Below are 21,498 nucleotides of genomic sequence, written 5' to 3'. Positions count from 1 at the left end.
TGTTAAACGAAATCAAAAGTAATGCAAAATTATTTTACGTTAGCACTGACCACAGTGATGGCTCAGGGGATAGAGCGTTCGCCTTCTAATGAGGTGAACCGGGTTCGAATCCTAGTGATGGCTGATCGATACGAATTCCGCATCCGGTGTGCACCGACCACAGTGCTGACATAAATTATCCTCAGTGGTAGACGGATCATGGGTTAGAGTCCCCTTGCCATGGTTTTCCTCGCCATGTAACGCAAATACGAGTTAGTTCCTTCAAAAAGTCCTCCGCGAAGGCAAATTTCTCCCAATACTTGTTCCAGGAGTTGCCTTATCTTCTGGATTGGGCACAATTTTACAAGGTTACAGAGTTGCTGTAGCAAACCCAAACATTGAGTTGGCTGCTCAACGTCGATTATCAATTATAAAATAATATTTGGCATAAATAAAAAATACTTTTTTCCAGCCTTCTTCACAGCGTTATAAACAATTATTGTTGCAACATTATAAGTGAAGTAAACTTTTAGATATTTTTTTTGCTCACAATTTGAATTATCATCAACATTTTTGATATATTTAAAAAAATGACGAAATGAAAAAACAAATAAATTAAAAATTAAGTTAAGTTAATTAAGTTAAAAATTTGGATACATTTCTCTTTAGTAAAATTTAACTTCATTTATTTAATGATTTCACCATAATGAATATAACTGCGGACACTCAAAAATTAAAAAAGGAAGTTTTCACATGCTGATCACTATTTTGTCAGAATTTTTTTGCCAAATTTACATTTTTTAAATTATGCTTTTAACTACGTTTTCCACACTGCTATTGACGAATAGATAATTAATATATTATGCAAATTAGAACTACTCATTTTGAGGCAATAAGTAGAATCTACCTGATATAAAAACTGCGGTTATAGCCCCTGTCCAAATTATTAGACGCATTGTAAGATTCGATATAAAATCTTAATTATCAGGTGATACTCTACAGCTTTATTATTTTTACGCGGTTGAAACCAGTTTACACTTGTTTACGCCCGTGAATCAATTGGTTAACATTGTCATGCAATATGTTAAAAAAAATACAAATAGGAAGTACATAAAAAATCTCCCGAATAAAAACCTATTACACGTATGTATAAATGTAAAAGCATTGCCTATAAACTCGTGTAAAACATGTCATTATTAAAACACCACAGTGAGTCAAATCATTTGGTCTAATTATTATAACATACTAATATAGTGCCTGATATAATAAATATTCTGTATTCATGTTATATACCGTTTAATTTATCCAATCGTCGAATTTAACCCATGGATACACTAACGTAAACAAGTGCAAACAGTCTCGTAAAAACAATAAATGCTGTATAGAGTATCACCTGTATAATTAAGATTTTACATAGAATCTTAAAGTGCGTCTAATAATTTTGCCATGGTCTGTTTACTGGTTGTACGAGACGGAGAAAACAATAACTAAAGAAAATCGCAATTCTTATTTATTAGATCAAGAGGATTTAATTTTTCTAAAAGAGTATGTGTTATGATTTCTTTTATCCTGATTAATTTGACACCAAGTGTAAAATAATGCTCAAAACAATTCCAAAGTTACAGCAAATATAATAATTCACTTAAAACAGAAAGTTAGAAATAAGAAACAGAAAAAAAAAATTACGCCATAAAATAATACGCCTATTTTCGGAACTCAAATCGTCTTCAAACTCAAGCACTTTATTATAGTTATTTACTCAAAGCATTGTCTTTTTTAATCTTCTTTTCTAAATTCGCATTTTTTTTTTTTTGCCTATCGTGAAAGACTGCTCGTTTCTAACAATAAGCTGACCATCAGCGTCCTTATAAAACTTAAAAAGAAATAGTTACAAATGCAGAGCTTTGGAAAATCCCTGCTATATCTTTTTCAATTCAATATTCTAAGAACGAAATTCCTGTACAGAAATTCTCTAACATAAACATAAGTGAGGTTTCGAATGTTCTTTTGAAAATTTTGCTACCTGTTATTTTTTTTTTAATTTTAGGAGGATGTCGGTCAGCTTTCTAATTAACAAGTAAAATTGTTTTGCATAAAAATCTAAAAATAGTTTTTTTTTTTTTTTAAATTTGAAAACACTTCTTTTTTTTCGTTGAGCTTAAACCGTTTTAAAAAGAACTCATTTGTCTGTATGTTAAGAACTGTTTCAATTCATTAACATGTTATTTTTGAGTTTTATTACCCAATGGCAAAATGGGACTTGATTTGGATGGGATGGCGTCCACATACTTTTCAACTGTGTTCAAGAGTAATAGTAAACAGTGCGCATGCGTTCCTATGGCGACCGCTACTGTCTTTCTTTTTATTGTTCACTAGCAGGCATTTTTAATGTATTTTACATCATAATAATTTAAAGTATTTTTATATTCCTTTTATTATGAACGTATAATGACTGGCTTGACTGTGATTTCAATATAAATATGAGTGCAGAAGAAGGAAAAGTATTTCGTGAAACGCGTCCATAGGCAAGGATATGAAATCAAACATCAATTGATGACAGTTTTTCCAAACCCATGATTTGAAATGTTTAACGGAGTCAATCCAGAAAGAAAAAAACATTACACCCATGACTTATTATGTTTTTTTTTTCTTTAAATTTTCTCTCTAAATAAAAATTATAAAAGTTCGTAGCGTTATTTTACGTTATTTTATGTTGCTTATGTTATTTCATTATGTTGTTTTGTTTTGCGTTATTTTATGTTGCGGTTTTCGTTTAAATAATGTCTATCCCATATGTGTTTAACTCCTTAAAGAAATTCAGAATACTTAGTTAAATTCTCAGTAACTTATGGCAATAAATAATATAAAAGTAAATGAAAAATTCCATTCGTAATAAAATTCTTTCCTCCATTTTCCATCCAAGTTCTAAATGAGTTTGCGTTAGCAAAAAAAAAAAAAAAAAACAATTAAGTTTTGCACTTAATTGTGTCATTTACATGAACAAGTAATTTGATTGGTATTTTTTTTCAATTAACATAAAAGAAAACTAATTAACTGATGTTTGAAAGAAAACTTCCGTATTTTTTTTCCGACAATTCGAAAATACTTAAAACGTGTTTTTTTTATTAATATTATTATTATTTACTTTTTACTACTTTTTTCATGTTATGTATGCTTTTTCTTTTAGTTTTCGCTTTTCATTTTATTCATTCTTTTTCTTTTTTTTTGATGTTACATTAAAAGCTTTTACTTTCCGAAACAGACTGTGTTTTTTGTAACGTATACGCTATAAATATGAGATTTTTAAAAAGATTCATCAGAAATTCAGTTGTAAACCCAAATTGATACAGCTAATAAATGAGAGTAGTAACATTTATTTATCCTAGTGAGCGAATTTTTTTAAAATATTATTTAAAATATTACTAATATATTTGTTTTATTATTTTAAAAATTAGTGATATTAGTTTTCTATCTTTAGTGATTTCCCTAGAAAAATGTCGTCACAAAATCTCTTAAAAAAACGCTAAAAGTCTTTAAGCATTCTGGCACAAAATTTCGCAATTTTCTTTTAGTTTTTTTTAATCTTTAGAAAAACCTTAAGGAAAATATTCTTATATTTCCTTTACATTTCTTATGTACTATAATAAATGTGGAGTAAAGTTTGCACAATTTTCAGTGTTGAGAAAAACTGAATTTTCTTATGTAGTCGTATTTTCTATTTCTTTTTTCAAAGTTACAGTTTTTATTACTTATAAATACATTTTTTTGTGTGTTTCTTTATTGGCAACACACATTTTCATGCACATAAGAATCAATCAAGCAACACACAATAGAACAGAACTTCTTTGCGAAAGTATTTCGTTTAAAAAACGAGCACATTTTTAGGTATTATATTTTGTATGCTAATTAAATGAGAATAATGTACGAAATTTTCAATTTAGAGCATTTGCATCCACTTATAAGTCTAGCAAATATTTACAACATTCAATTAAATATCCTTTTGACATCAGTAAGTCAAGACATATGTTTTTAACTTATATTTAACTTGTTTTATTAATTGTTAAAAATAAATATTTGAATTATTTTACACTGGAACAAAATTATTGTTCGCTTAAAAAAATTAAACATATCCCAAGATTCTTCTTAATAACTATCGTTCTATTTTCTAACTAGAAATACAAGTTATTATGATGTGTTACAGTGAAGTAGCAGAGCATTGGAAGTTTTGGAAATAAAACTATATTCAAATTTAAATTTTACGTTTCTCTGATTGTTACATTTAAAAATCAATGGGTACTAGAGTACCTATTTATCACACATTTTATTCAAATTCATTTAGTTAACAGCTGCCATTATATATTTAAAGCAAAAAATATCAAAATTATAAGAAGGTTCCTTTTAGACACATTTTTCATAACCTTAGAGAGTTAATTTTCATAATTAATCATAATAATGCATTAATTATTCATATCAGAACATTGAAAATCTATTAGCTGTTCTTTTCTTGAAATTTATATTCGATGCATCTAGTGTAGTTAAGTACAGCATTTAACAAACGCTGTACTTAAACTACACATTTTGCAATAATACAAAAAATAATGTATTGTTATAAATTTATAAAGCAATAATAAGCCTTATTTACGACAAATTAAATAGTAGCAGATAAGGTATAAGTGTACAGCAAGTAAATTAGTATCAGACGAAGTTTCAATAAATTAGAAAAACATTTAACAGAGCACACACAGTATCGGTTAAAAGTAAGAAATTAGTAACTGATAAGATCCCATTTAGGGAAAATTAGTAGTTGAGGAATTATCAGTTAAAAATCTAACAATTTAGAAGCACACGAAATATCAGTTAACAAGTTAACAAAAGTAGTAGATCAAATATCTGTTAACAAGCTAGTAAAAGATGAAATATCAGTGAACAAGCTAAAGAAACTGGTAGCAGAAATATCGTTTAACAAGCTAACAAATTAGTAGCAAACGAAATATCAGTTAACAATCTTACAAATTAGTAACTAACGAAATATCAGTTAACAAGCTAACAAATGGTAGCAGATAGAATATCAGTTAACAAGCTGAGAAGTTATTAGCAGACGAAATATCAGTAAATGAGCTAAAAAAAATTTTTAGCAGATGAAATATTGCTTAACAGGCTTGCAAATTAGTAGCAGATGAAATATTAAGTAACAAGCTAACGAATAGTGGCAGACGAAATATAAGTTAGCAAGCTAATAAATTAGCAACAGACGAAATATCAGTAAGCAATCTAACAAACTAGTAGCAAACAAAATATCAGTTAACTAGTTAAAAAAAATTAATACGAGACAAAATATTAGTAAACAAGCTAGCAATGAGTAGCAAACGAAATATCAGATAACGAGCTAACAAATAGTAGCAGACGAAACATAAGTTAACAAGCTAAAAAATTAGCAGCAGACGAAATATCAGTTAACAATCTAACAAATTAGTAGCAAGCAAAAATCAACATGTTAAAAAACAGACAAAGAACAAAAAAATTAAATGGACACATTTCACCTGATTTAGATAACAACAGCCATAAAAAAGGAAGAAAAAGGATTTAATCAGTCATAGTTTTTAACACTTACAATAAAGTCAAAAACTTCAACTTTTGAGGGTTTTTTCGAGTTCTTTTCTAACGAAATTCTGCTTCATATCATGCTGAGCAAAAGCTTTTCTTATAAAACTTTGATTATCTTAATGCAAGGTTAAGAAATGGGTAAAATATGCAGGAAAGAGATATTGTTTTACGTACCACGATAGAGAATACCCCGCATTTATCTCAACCCATGTCTGACGCCATTCAGATTCTGCTGCAACTTCGTGTGATTCCTTCAAGTTGAATTGTTAAAAAAGGGGGAAAATTGGGAATTTTATGCTTCATCTAACTCCTCCTTTGAAACCTAAGGGATTAAAAAAATGCAATCTTAGTAAGTGGAAGTACGACAGTCTCTGATATGTCATTCAAGAATATTCATTTCCTTGGGAGACAAATAGAATCACTTTGAATACTGCTTTTTTATGTACAGCTGCAACATCTTTTTTTTTATGTACCGCAAAGTTTTTATTTAAAATCTAATCCTGCTTATCTTTCAGGTTGCAAATCCGCATTAGGTAATTTTGTGGATGGAAATATTTTTTTTTTGTTTTGCTTCGTAACATAAAATCTTAAAAGAATAAAAAAAAAGTAATTTGATAGCAACACAATAAAACTCGTTTATCGGAAACAAATTCGAAAATATTAGATTATAAAATGTTATAATTCAAAGTTTTAAATTTACATATTTCAATTAATGTTTATTTCGAAAAGTGTTTAACAAGGTAAACAAATAATCGCATAGTTTTGAACAATCTAATTATTGTTAACAAAATCCAAAATTGGTACGGTATCAGAAATATAGTAAAAATAACATAAATATAGCACAAAAAAAGCACAGAAATAGGTATATAGTCCCTGGCCAAATTATTAGACGCACTATAACATTCTATGTAAAATCTTAATTATCAGGTGATACTCTATACAGCTTTATTGTTTTTAAGCTTATTTATCCGAAAAACAAATAGATAAACTCTTTCAAAATTTGATTTAAAAAAAAATTAAAAAGACAATGGATACCCAACTAAAGTATTTAAATTCTACATAAAATCATTGAGTTAATTGTATATTATTGTAAATAAATTTACTAAGAAATTTCTTCGTTAATTTATACAATTTTTACTATGTGCAAATCCATTTCGGGCAAATCCGTGGCTAAAATAATGTGCAAAACAGGCAATTCATGTTTCCTTTTCTTTTCTATTTCATTTTTTTCTTAAATAAATGTTAATGTTCTAAAATTATTAATTGTCAACTTCTTTAAGTTATCCAGTATAATATTACCTTGCGCACATTCATTTTCGGGCCCATCCTAGGTAACTAACAAATCGAACGCACTTCAGTTCTGCAGTAAAAGCGCACTTTAATACAAAATCCCTCTATTTACGCTTTTACCTCAATTTGCGCTTTTGGTTTCATATTTTGCAATCCGGCAAATTTATTTCGAAAATATTTTAAATCATTCTAGAAAAATTTCCCGTTCCTGCAAGTTCATTTGAATTCGCTGCTCGCTTTATAGATTTCATTTCATGTTTTATTCTGTTTTTTCTTCATATTTTATTTTCTGTTCTTACGTGATATTTTTACTTATTGTGTTCTATTTTATTTGTTGTAATTTTTCTGTAAAATTTTTTCAAGTGCTTTTCACACTATTGTATTGATTTTTTTGCTTTGGCTATATTGATACAATATTAGAATGCACTTTTTGCGGATATAATCGTGTGAGCTGATGAAAAGATTATATCTTTTATTTTCCGTTTTTTTTATTAATTTTTTTCATGTTTTCTCTACATTTTGAACTTATATATATATATATATATATATATATATATATATATATATATATATATATATATATATATATATATATATATATATATATATATATATATATATATATATATATATATATGGGTCATTCTCACGAAAACTGTCATTTTTCAGTTCATAAAATCCCAAAACACTAAAGTGAATAAAAAGCTCTGAAACTTTTTATATTAATAGAAATATGTAATGGAAAGAAATATTTTTATCAGAAATTAAATTTAAAATTGATTTTCTGAATTCTATATTTCAGTATTCTGAAATAAAAAACACGAATTTGTAAAAAAAAAAATTTTATTTCAGAAACAATTTTTTTCTTTTTTTAAATCAGCAGTGGGGACAAGTGAGGGAATGACATATTGGTATATTTTAATTACCTAAAATAAATAAAAAATAAAAATTGATAATTTTATTTTTATTCTTCTGTTAGCTTGCATTCTGAAGGACACTTTCCCCTGAATTTTTTTTTCGTAGCTGTAAAACAAACACAAAATATACTGGGACATGAAAATGACTGTTTTTGTGAGAATGACCCATATATATATAATATATACTATATATAATATATATATATATATATATATATTATATATATATATATATATTACGTCATGTAATTTCCGATACTTATGCATTAAGTGTAGAGCTTTTAGAGGTTTGAGGGACTGACAATAAATTACAAACGTAAAATAGTGTTTTTGAACAGCCTATGCCAAAAAGTGTGACAGTGAAATTTGTAACTTGAAACAAATATTTTGATTAATATGTCCAATATTTGCATAAATCTGGACTAAATACTTATGGAAATATGGAAAAAATTTTATTAAAAAGTAAGTTTTTTGTCTTACGTTTATTGCTATAACTTTAAAAATATTCCATAAAATTTTCAAAGTTATTTAAACTTAGTTATAAGCAGTTAGCAATATTATTGCCTTAAAATTTGAGAAAAAAAAAAATCGTTTAAAATTGCGCAAGATATGAGCATTTTATAGTAGTTTTTTTATACTGCGCATGCGCTGGAAAAATTTAATTTTTTTTCTTCATCTTGTAGAAAATCGTCTTTGACAACTAATAAAAAAAAGTCCGATTTGAATATCTTAAGAATTTAAGAAGTTTCAAACAATTTTCCAAGTAGTTTTGTATCTTTTAAGAGAAACTCAAAATGATAAGGATTTTCACTCGTATTTAATTTTGTACAATTGAATAAAATTTATTAACCACTGCAAAATTAAGAAAAACAATTTTAAAATTTTCCCTCACATTCACTGTATAAAAGAACTACTTTAATTACTCATGCCTAGCGCAATTTTAAACCAACATTTCTCATATTTTAAAGCAATAATTTTCTGTTTAATTTTAAATTGCTCTAAAAATTTTGTTTAAAACGTTTTAAAGTTACAGCTGAGAAACATAGGACAACGAAATTATTATTTTTTTTAAAAACTGTCCATATTTTCATAAATATTTAAGCTAGCTTGCAAAATTTCGTGAATTTTTCGCATATAACTACGAAATGAATTGCTACAAGTTACAAATATATTGCTACATTTTTTAGCATAGAGTATTGAATGAGTTTGTAATTTATTGTTGGTTTAAAAGCTTTTAACTTCCTTGATGAGTATGAGAAATCACATGGCCTAAACACTTCCGCGACAGTAAATGAGCCTAACTTTCTTTTCTGCTGATACTAAATGTATAATTTGAAAATCAATAGAGATTAATTTTTTTTTAAATTATTTATATTTAAATAAAGTACAGCTTTGTGCCTTCTAAAATAATTTTAAATATCTTCTGATTTTTTTATTTACCATATTTAAGGTTAGCCCTTTGAACCACAAGGCTAGCATCTTAATTTTAAAAAAAAATCAAGCTGATTATATAATAAAAAGCGTCAATCAAATTATCAGATTAAAAGTCAGATCCTCTTTTCATTTTATACACTGCGGTGATTAATTTTAATGTTCTTGGTTGATCAGCATAAAAACAGAATTAAATGCACAGAATTTCTTCTCTGATACAGTTTTAATGAGCATTACGCTTCAAAGAAATTACGCAGAAAAAAAAAATCTTTATTTCATACAATTTTTCGTTCTCTTAAGTTGCTTTTAAAATAGAGAAACATCGATAAACAAAGTTCTATTGAGCTTTGTCCCAATTTTCAGTCTCTCTTTCTTCAAAACAGAAAAAAAAGGAACATTAAAAGGGGATTTTCTGAATTGGACAGAAAATGCCGGCATCTTAAAAGCCATTAAGTTGGTAAATCTTAAATAACACTTTATTTAACAATTTGTTTTAAATTCGATACTCTGGATTTTCTCTGCTGATCTAATGGTTGGTCTCAGGGCCATTTCACCTTTTTTTCCTTTCTTCTTTCTCATGATAGTAATAGCGACGAAAACTCACGAAAGTTAAGTTTTCTCTAAATCCTTTTAAACATCGTCTGTTATTCTTTCTGAGTCGTTTGGCTTAAAGCTAAATTATAAGTATCCACTCATAAAATATATTTAACTGTATTTTTTTTTTAATTATTTGCAAAAAACTGGTTGAATAAATATTTTTTTTTATTTTCAGTTTAATACGTGAATTAAATTTGATGACGAAGAAAGAATCAAACACCGAAGAAATTTGAAATTTTTTTAAAATATATTGAATCATTTTACAATAATTCAAAATACTAGTGGGTTGCGCCCCCTGCTCGCTAACGCTCGCCAACCCCCGAAAATTGCTACGCAAACTTATATGGTTTGCTTCGCAAACCAAGCTCGCTTCTCTCGCTACTAACTTAGGTACATTGCAAATGCACAAAATTCTAAGAATTCAAAACAATCATTCAAATCCATATAACATTTTGTTTTAAAAAATTACATCTTTTTAGTAAATACTAAGTCATTATAATAAATTTAAACAAATGACATGTAATTCGTTAAACCTATTAGAAATGTGCTATAGTATAAAATATTAAGATAAAATTTCTAAAACTAATATCTCTTTAAAAAGGTTAAATTTTTGGCTATAATTAAGTCCATTAAAAATTGAAATAAGTGAATTGCAATAGAAAAACCTGCATAAACAAATAAATTCTAGTAAAACAAATAAATTCGTGATATAAATCAAAAATCGTCAAATAAATTCGTAATATATAAATTCGTGATAAAAAGTGCTTTCGACAAAATACTAAAATAGAGATCTATTGACAAAGACTACTCACTTCTGCCTAGCTTATGCTCTCTCTGGTTATTTCAGATTCCGTTTTTAAAAGCGCTATGTGTTGAGCCATCTCAGCTAGATTTGGCATGTGACACTTTTAGCGGTAATCATGGGTCGATTTTCTAGCGTTGCCATTCGGGGAGTTGTAATGAGGCATTTTTTTGTCGCCGTGTAAGAGAAATATATATATATAGATTATAATTATTTTGCAATTTTTAATTATTTGGATAAAAGTTTGAATCTAATAATTATGTTTTGAAATTAAAAATAGAAAATTCAGCGGTGCAGACAAAATCATCACTGGGTTGTAAAAGTCTATAAAATCAATCAAGATATTTTTTTTTATTTAAAAAACTTAAACATTTCGATAATTTTTTAAAATCTTTCACAAATGAATATCCTTGAAGGGAAAAAAGAAATGATTTGTAAACGAATGATTTGATAGATAGTTTTTAAGTATTTTTTTTTATAACTGTCGTTGAATAGCCGACCCAGTTTTTTTGGGTTTACGACTACTAATATTCTACTCCGTAGCCTTGTAATTTTCAACCCAATCCAGAAGACAAAGAAACTCTTGGATCAAGTATTAGGGGAAATTTGAATTCGCAGAGGATTTTTGGATGGAACTAATCCGCATTTGTGTTACAGGGAGAGGAAGACCACGAGAACTTCCCACGGTCAGCTTGACGACAAGGGGATTCTAAACTATGATCCGTCTATCTCTGAGGATATTTCAAGTCAGCACTGTGGTCGGTGCAAGCCAGATGCGGATTCGTATCGACAAGCCATTACTGGGATTCAAACCCGGTTCGCCTTTGTGGAAGGCGAATGCTCTATCCCCTGACCCATCGTTTTAAAAATATGATTAAAAAAAAAACAGAAAAAAATGATAATAGATAATCTCTTTATCAGCTCACAAGGTTATATCTGAAAAAGGAGTGCCTTCTAATAATGGATCAATATAGACAAAGTAAAATAAATAAATACAATAGTGTGAGGAGCACTCAAAAAAAGGCAATCGAAATGATTTCGAATGAAAAAAAAATTTAATTCAAATGAACTAACATGTACCAAAATCTTTCAAGAATGATTTAAAATATTTTCGTAATAAGATTGCCTGGTTACAAAATAAGAAAACAGAAACGCTAATGGAGTAAAAAGCGAAAATAGATTAATAATTAGATTATATTAAAATAGATTAATAAAACGAAAATAGATTGTTACTAATTTTATTTAAGTAGTTAGAGAAAATGGCGTCAGGTTTAGTTAGGTATGTATTAGACTCAAGTGTTATTTTTCGAACTTTTATAGGAATTTTATGAAAATTTGGTCTGATAATTAAATAGGAAAATTGTATACTAATTTTAATTCTTAACCTTTTATACTAAGGCAAATATTTTAATAATGATTTTATTATTTAAATTGCTAGCTAAAAATTCCTAATTATTTTTTAAGTCCGTGTTTAAGAGTTTAATATAGAATTGTTTTACAGAAGATTGCATAATTATTGTTAGCTTTGTCTATGAAGGAAATCACAAATTTTTTTTGTAGTTTCGTAACTGATTGAGCAATTTAAAAAAAAAATTTTGAATTGTTACTGTTATTTAAACTTTCCTTATTATTGAAGACAAAGTTTTTAAATTGATAAAGAAAAGCCCATTTCCATTCTGTTAGTATACCTAAAGGTAAAGAGAATCTATTTGATATCTTTTAACAAAAGTTATTGAGATCATTAAGAAATAATTTTAGACTTGATATATGGTAAATGGTTCCAAATTTTGTGCCTTTTTTCATTACATTCCTAAGCTCTAATTTTTCTATAATATTTAAATTACCAGTAATAATATGTTTATGATGTTTATCCACAAAATCAAAATGTTTCTCTTCGTCATAGTGACAATCATAATCGAATATATAAATTTTTCCTAAATTTTTGCTAACATCATTATAATTAAATATAGTTCTACCAAGAGATTTATTATATTTAAAGCTTTTTTTTATTATGTTAAAACCTTTCAATGGAAACAAATTTTTTAAATTTTCAAAAATATTATGAAATTTAATCTTCTCGAAAACAAGGTTTTAAAAATTAATAACGAAATATAAATTATCTCAATATTGCTTTTTATTCAGGAAAATTTTACTCATTTTAGATTTTAAAAGATCAAAAGAAAGAATGTTTTAAGCGTAAATTTATAAAAGAAAGTCATTAATAAGATCTTGAGACTTACAAACATCATTATTCTCAAGGGAGAAAAGAAAATATTTCATTGGTTTAATATTATAATGTTTAGTAAAATCTTTTTCCATATTAGAAATAAAATTTACATTTGATTTGTCACAATTAAGAGAGATTTTATTACTTCCTGATCCTCGTTTACCTCGATTTGTACGCTTATTTTTTTACGGTTAGATATACGCTTATGTGATATAATTGTGTGAGCTGATGAAGAATATATATATATATATATATATATATATATATATATATATATATATATAATATAATATAATATAATATAATATAATATAATATAATATAATATAATATAATATAATATAATATAATATAATATAATATAATATAATATAATATAATATAATATAATATAATATAATATAATATAATATAATATAATATATATATATATATATATATATATATATATTTATACAGAAAGAAAAAACAACACAAAGAAAATTAAAAAAAAAAACAATGACGGATTAACAATGAAAATAATTTTTTCGGATTTTCATAATTTTTTTCCCTTTTTTTCGTATTTTTTTCCGGTTTCTTGTTATTTATTTTATTATTATTTTTCTTTTTCCCCCTTTTTTCATTGTTCTGCAATTTTTCCATATTTTCTCCCTACATTTTGAACTTATTTTATGAGTTCTATTTACTTACTTTTTATATTATATATATATATATATATATATATATATATATATATATATATATATATATATATATATATATATATATATATATATATATATATATATATATATATATATATATATATATATATATATATATATATATATGTTGACTGTTTGTCTTAGGAGCCTGAAATACTCACGCCTGAGGAAAGGGGAAATTTTAGCCTTCGATCTAACAAACAGATCAAAAATTTCAATCAGATAGCTTGGAAAATGAATTTATCTCAATACCTTGTCTCACTAGCTATTTTTTTTAAATTAAAATATAGGCGACTCTGTTTTCTCAAGTATTTTGAGGGGATGCGAGCTGAGGTATCAGTGATGTGTGCTAGCCTATAGCTTGAGACGGGAAAGTCTGGTGGGTCGGATGTTGGACTCGCGATTGTGAGTTCGAATCTCTCCGACCGAAGAATCCCCATGTATTAAATGGGTATGGGTGCACACAAATATATCGGGGTCACGAAGTCCTCCAAATTCTCACAGCTAGACAGTACTTCCGTAGATACTGAATTGAAGATTGAACGCTCTGTAGTTCAGATCAAAATGACTCTCCGTGGATGAATGGATAGGGTATGAATGGGTCGTTCCCTCTATGAAATCAGCTGTGACGTGTCTCGGTCATAGATGGCGCCACTAAAATACAAGAAACGCATGTCTATACCTTAAATTAACACCTCCTAGAAGAGAGAAGGCCTCAGCACGAATCAATTTAGTAGTCCCACGTAACGAACATGAGCTATTTAGCGGAGAAAAATTAAGAAAGATGTCACTACGTTCGGGCTACTAAACAGCGCAATGCGGGAAAATACGAAAAAATGTCATTATGTTTACTAAAGGATCTACTTTCTTGCTTATGGTAGCCAGTGCTGAGGCCTTCTCTCTACTTGGAAGTATACTCTTAGTTTCCTAAAGCAGACCAGCTGCTATTGGCAAGTTGCGTAAGTAAAAACAACAGCTTTTGACTCTATTTAATAAAAAAAGTTCATTGCACATTCATAATTTTTTTTAAACATTTTATTCGTTATATAAGATAATCGCAATGATCAAATTGAACGTTAGCATATGCATATTACGTTACCGAATTTGTATTTCTGAAGCTGTTTGAAGCAATATGCTTATTTTGCTTATAAATACGTTTTTGAAATGAGTTTTTTATACACATTATTTAATATCAACCGTAATTGAATTAAAGATAGAAACAAGTTATGCAATAGGAAGCAAAATCAATGAAGAAAAGTTGCGTATTTTTTTCGGGAATCCGTAATTAATTAAAATTGTCATTATTGACGTAAATGATGTTTTATTAACTTCGGAAGTAGGTACTTTTGGTATAGTGGTTCTATGTACTGTTTTATTAGGTACTAAATACACTTATAATGATATTTAATTTCTGTACTGGGATACCTTATATTGGTACTAGTATAATAGTTTTTTTACGATCTCCCAAATAGAATAAGTAATGGGAAAAATTTCTGTATTGTGAAAAATATTGACCAACATGAGGTGAACTCAATGCAAAATGAGTACACTTCATTTAGATGGAATAAACTTTCAAAAACGTGTTTCGCTTAAACTAATAATGGCAAGCCACTGTGAAGGAGAACAATTATTAATAAATATAATTGAGAAAATTGAATTGTTTTGGCTTTATTTATTACGTTGTTATATGCATTTCCTTTCTGCCTTTGAATTCGTAGATTCGATAAATAACAATTAATTGATTTGCTAGTAATTATACAAATAGATTAAATGAATTGATTAAATTAAAAAAAGAAGTAAAAGATACTTTTAGTTCAAGATCTACAGTCCGTAGCCAAATTATTAGACGCACTCTAAGATTCTATGTAAAATATTAATTATCAGCTGATACTCTATACAGCTTTATTGTTTTTAAGTGACTGTTTGCACTTGTTTACGTTAGTCTATCAATGGGTTAAATGAGACGATATATAATATAAATTCGACGATTGAATAAATTAGACGATATATTATATAAATATAAACTATTTATTATATAAGGTATTATATTATTATATTGTAATAATTAAATCAAATTACTAGACGCACTGTAGTGTTTTAATAATGACATGTTTTGCACGAGTTTATAGGCAATGCTTTTATATTTAAACATACGTGTAATGGATTTTTATACAGGAGATTTTTTAAACACTTCCCATTTGTATTTATTTTTTACATATTGAATTACCATGTTAACCCATTGATACACAAACGTAAACAAGTGCAAATGTGTTTCATCCGTGTAAAAACACTAAAGCTGTATAGAGTATCACCTGATAATTAAGAATTTCCATAGAATCTTAGAGTGCGTCTAATAATTTGACCAGGGACTGTATAAACTATATAATTTTTGTTAAGATATACGATATAACTATATGGCTATAAGATATATAAGCTATATTCTTTGCGATATATACTTTTAATTTAAGATATAAAATGTTGCAAAAATTGGCAAGATGATTAAGTTTAGAAAGTATCTACATTAGTAATGTTAACTAAATTCTTAAAAAAAAAGAGTAATATAATATATGCATTTCCAACTACGGCCTGCTAGAGAAAGCGAATCACCTTATATAAAAGATGATTCTGTATTCAATTTTTTTCCCTCCTTTTTTCTAATTTTTTTTTGTTGAAAAAAAGTATTCTTCAAATTTTATGCTTTGGAGCTTTTCGATTTTCTTTCCATAAAAATAGGAAAAAGTAAACATTTTCAAAATTCGTATTATGGAATATATTAAAGTTTGCGAAAAGAATATAAACGCTTCGGCAGCCAAGTGTTTTTAAACAAAAAAAAGGTCAAGCGCATTTTGTTTTCATTAAAAAAAAAACTAAAGTGAGGAGCCTTCCTGTAAAATATTGTTTTTCACTGATTGTTAAATATGATATGGTAATCACATAAAGCCGCGATATCTAGGGGGATAGAGTGTTCGCCCTCCGATTTTTGGTTCAGAACCGGGTTTGATCCCGGCGATGGCTGGTCGAAATGAGTTCCGCATTCGGCTTGCACAGACCACAGTGCTGACTTGAAATATCCTCTGAGATAGACTGATCATGGGTTAGAATCCCCTTGTCGTCAAGATAACCGTGGTAGGTTTTCGTGGTTTCCCTCTCCATGAAACGCAAATGCGGGTTCCAAAAGGAGATCCTCCTCCAAGGAAAAGAAGATGCTCCTCCAAGAAAGCAATTTTCTCCCAGTACTCGATACAGGAGTTTCCTTGTCTTCTGGATCGGGTTCAAAATGGCAAGGCTACTGAGTTGATCATTAGTTGTCGTAAACTCAAAAATCGGGTTCAACGGCGGTCATAAAATAAAAATGAAATGATAGTCGCATAGTGTTAAAATGTCTGATGAGATGATTCAGATTACATGTATTCAATAATTATAAATTGTTTATTAAAAGAAAGGCACTGAGGGTTTGAAATATAATTCAAGAATTATAGAAAATCTATAATAATGATGGCCATTTTGGTACATTACGTAATATGTAATTTATCCTTTTCATTAAGTGTCTTTAATTTGTTATTTTGTAGAAATATTATGAAATTTACTCATTTTAAAATCGGTGCGGTGTTTACATGATGATAAGCAGCATAAAAAAGATCGCATAAAACTGCAAAATGAACCTATTTCGGTTCTAATATAAAGAGCATTCTTCATCGTAGAAACACAGGGGGGGGAAAGGGTGATGTGGAGATACGGAATCTTTCTTAGAATATTCAATCAACTTTTTTGCACTGTTGTTATAGTTCATTTGCGTCGCACTAGAGCTGCACAAGGAGCTATTGGCGACAGTCTGGGAAAATTCCCTGAGGATGATCCAAAGACCTGCCGTCACAATTTTGATCCTCTGCTGAGTGGATGGCATCTTCGCTCTTTTTTACATGTTTAGCATCGAAAAAAGGAAGATGGAAGCCGAGAGTATACGTACGCATGATGAGAGTATACGTACGTAGGAGACTAAGAAATTTTTCAAGTTAAACCTAATTTAATTAAGAAAATCTATATAAAATCAGTACTGCTATTCAACATTCTAAAATTTAAAGTATATTATCATTGATAGTACATCAATATACCGCGATAAAATGCTCGCTATATATAAAAACATCATTTGCAAGACTTATCCAAAACATACAAAATAATTTTTAGAAACCCCCCCCCCGCTAACTACAAACTGTAAACTATTTATAAATCTACAGTCCCTGACCAAATTATTAGACGTGCTATAAGATTCGATGCAATATCCTAATTATCAGTTGATTTTATACAGCTTTATTGTTTTTACGGGACTGAAACCGGTTTGCACTTGTTTACGTTCGTATATCACTTGCAAAAATTAGACGATATATAATATAAATTCGACGATAGGGTAAATCAGACGATATATTATATAAATATAGAATGTTTATTATATCAAGTATTCTATTAGCATATTATAATAATTAGACCAAATTATTAGACACATTGTAGTTTTTAAATAATGACATGATTTGCAGGAGTTTATAGGCAAAACTTTTATATTTAAATGTAATAGGTTTTGTAACAGGTACATGTAATAGCTTTTTATTTGGGAGATTTTTTGCATATTTCCTATTTGTATTTATTTTTAACCTGTTGCATGACAATGTTAACCCATTGATACACAAACGTAAACAAGTGCAAACAGTCACATAAAAACAATAAAGCTGTATAGAGTATATCACCTGTATAATTAAGATTTTACATAGAATCTTATAATGCGTCTAATGATTTGGCCTGGGACTGTACATCCACAGATTCAATCCTTTCTCCACTTCATCAAAATAAAAATAAAATATCAGAGAGCAATAATTCATGAGGTCAACTTTCTCTCGAGAACCGAGCAACAGCGAAGTTGTTTACATGTTTCAATACCCCGGGTCAAATAAGACAGATACTCTTAACCCAAAATACATATTGATAATCAATATTCGAAATTATAACAGATTTCAACCGTCATCTAATGTTGTTTAAAATCGAAATAAAACGTTCTAAATTTAAATCACGTCTGTGTGCTCGTACGTTACGCTATTGTTGGAAGATGTCATTGCTATCATTGACATGAGTTGAGGAAGATGTTGTTGTTCATTACGTCGCACTAGAGCTGCAAAATGGGCTATTGGCGACGGTGTGGGAAACATCCCTGAGGATGATCCGAAGACATGCCATCACAATTTTGATCCTCTGCAGAGGGGGTGGCACTCTTGCTTCGGTAGCGCGACGACCAGCACGCGAAGTCTAGCACTTTATGGTAGAACAGTTAAACGAGGACCCATACCGCACACCCTCGGTCCCTACTCCGACTGATCCAAGTGGGTCACCCACCCGCACACTGACCGTAGACAGTGATGCTTGACTTTGGTGATCTGATGGGATCCGTGTCTTAACGATCAGTCCACTGCGGGACGATTTGAGGAAGAATTCGACTGATAAATTTCCATCTGCCTGCCCATTTGAAAGAATGATTTGAAGTTATTCCATATTTTAGTGTACCCTCTTCCGATGGATTTAATTTCAAATAAGATATTAAAAGTCAACATTTGTTTTTGTAAGGTTGTTACGGGGTTCTAAAAGTTCCGATTACGAAGACATTGCTCGAAACGTTACAACTGTTATACGTAACTTCAATCCCGAAATCTGGGACATTGCCCCCTAATGATTATGATAAGATTGTCTACGCATGAATGATTATCCACGTATCGTTTAGTTATAAAATTTTCGTTGGACTTAAAGAACACGCATTTTTTTTTTTTTTTTTTTTTTTTTTGGCTGTTGTCATTTTCATATACAAGCATTTTTTGAGCTGTGTTTTTTTGTAAAAAAATTTTGTTTAATTATTCGAAAAGGTAACCTCATATATACTAATTAATTAGTGCAGACGATATTTTAAGTTACGAAATCAGACATAAAAATGCGATTTTTCTGGGTAAATATGTCTTTTTTTTTGACGGATTTGTATTTCTGACCCCCGAAATCTGTCCCAATCTGCGAAATAGGGTCCCAGAACCAGGAGAGCGGTCCAAAGTTTGGAACACTTAATGTTAATTTTACATTTTGTCGTATATCGCCCAGTCATGTGAAATCCTGTCGAGAAATCTTTAAGTGAATTGTAAACTCTTTGCGCACAATCATAAAATTTATTTATAAAAAGTTAATTCCATGCAAAGAGTAAAATTTAATAAATATATATTATTTTATATCATATGAGCAATTTTGAATTGTAAATAATAAATTTTTTTTACATCATTTTAAAAAATCTAATATCACATAACAAAATACAAAATTTAAGTAAAATCAATCAAATAGTTCCTTAAAATCGAATTTTTAAAATACGACCTTTTTGAAATTCGATTTTCTCGGAAATATTCAACCGACTTCACTCAAATTTTGTATTTTGCCATTTACAATTATATTCTTTTATTAATTATACCTTACATAAAAAATTATGACCTTTTATTAATTAAACAAGAAAATCTGATCAAAAAAGTTATTCAGGATGGTCCGTTTTTTATTTTTGCGCACTGTATATTATAGCTATTTTATTATATCATATTTCTAAGTGTTTTAATTATTTATTACAGTTTTTAATGCTTATGGTTAGCTTTTAGAAACAACTTCAATTTTCCAACTTGTTCAAATGATGCCTTTTAAAAATGTTTTAAAAATCAATGAACGTCTTTTGCGTTTTGAGGTTAATTTTCTCTCAAAATTTTAAAATCATATTTATTTCGGTATTCATATCACTCATAGTCAACGACTAAAAATTATTATTTTTAAAAACAACTTAGATAAATTTTTCCTGAATTAATTTAAGGGAGTTAATCTGAAATCTTGCATGAACCTGAAGGCAAAGTTTACTTAAAGTGACAGGTCATTACTCCCCCCCCCTCAAACTTAATCCTCGAAGAACAAAAGAATACAAGAAAAAAAATTAAATCGAAAGTTTCTCAAGTCACCTAATTAATATTTTATTAAAGTGATTTTGACTGAATTCAGGAATATTTTGAATTCTGTTTTAACCATAAAAATCTGCCAATAATCTAAATGGAAATAAGGATTATTTTATATTTCTCTTTTCACATTTCTTTTTTATTTATTTATTTTTTATTTATTTATTTTTTTATTTTTAATGGCCTCTATTTACGCTTTCACCTCAATTTGCTTTTCTGTTTTCATATTTTGTAATCTGGCAACCATGTTACGAAAATAATTTAAATCATTCTTGAAATAATTTAAATCATTAAATTATTTCCCGCTCATGTTAGTTCATTTGAATTCGCTTTATAGATTTCTTTTCATGTTTTATTCTGTTTTTCCTTTACATTTTATTTTCCGCTTTTACGTGATATTTTTACTTATTGTGTTCTATTTTATTAGTTGTAAATTTTTTTAAAAAATTTCTTGAGTGCTCCTCACACTATTGTATTGATATATTTTGCTTTGGCTATATTTATATAATATTAGAAAGCACTCCTTTTTGCAGATATAATCGTGTGAGCTGATGAAAAGATTACATCCTTTATTTTCCGGATTTTTATTTATTTTCTTTCCTTTTTTCGAATTTTCTTATTATTATCATTCTTATTATTATTTTTCTTTTTTCCTTTTTACATTGTTCTGTAATTTTTCCATGTTTTCTCCACATTTTGAACTTATAAATAAAATATTTATTTATAAAATAAACATATATAAAATATGAAAAATATAAACTAAAATAAAAATGCGCGTAAATTATTAAAAATTCAATAAATTAGGCTTTGAATGTGTGACTTTATTTAGTTAAATACTAATTTAGTAAGAATAAATCGAACAAATCTGAGCTCTACAAGGAAATTCTTATTTTAAAAACGTGGAACGCGTTTTATCAGTTTTTAAGATAAAAACCATTTGCAC

General features: G+C 28.1%; 1 protein-coding gene across 5 annotated transcripts in view; it reads right to left on the bottom strand.

Moving 5' to 3' along the window:
* The window catches only part of LOC107453173 (histamine H1 receptor), a 434,537-nt gene that overhangs the window by 151,979 nt on the left and 261,060 nt on the right, over nucleotides 1–21,498 (bottom strand). For 4 of the 5 annotated variants that reach the window (XM_087153196.1, XM_043047828.3, XM_071184618.2 and 1 more), the window contains one exon: nucleotides 5,758–5,905. The exons of the other annotated variant lie outside the window; for it this stretch is intronic. The gene's annotated coding sequence lies outside the window, so the exon portion shown is untranslated. The remainder of the gene's footprint in view (nucleotides 1–5,757; nucleotides 5,906–21,498) is intronic. 5 annotated transcript variants of the gene reach the window in all.

Source organism: Parasteatoda tepidariorum, chromosome 10 (assembly GCF_982258835.1).
Source record: "Parasteatoda tepidariorum strain Cologne lab strain chromosome 10, Ptep-v5.0, whole genome shotgun sequence".
Lineage (NCBI taxonomy): Eukaryota > Metazoa > Arthropoda > Arachnida > Araneae > Theridiidae > Parasteatoda > Parasteatoda tepidariorum.
Note: the sequence above shows the minus strand (reverse complement) of the source record. Positions and strands in the feature narration are given on the sequence as shown.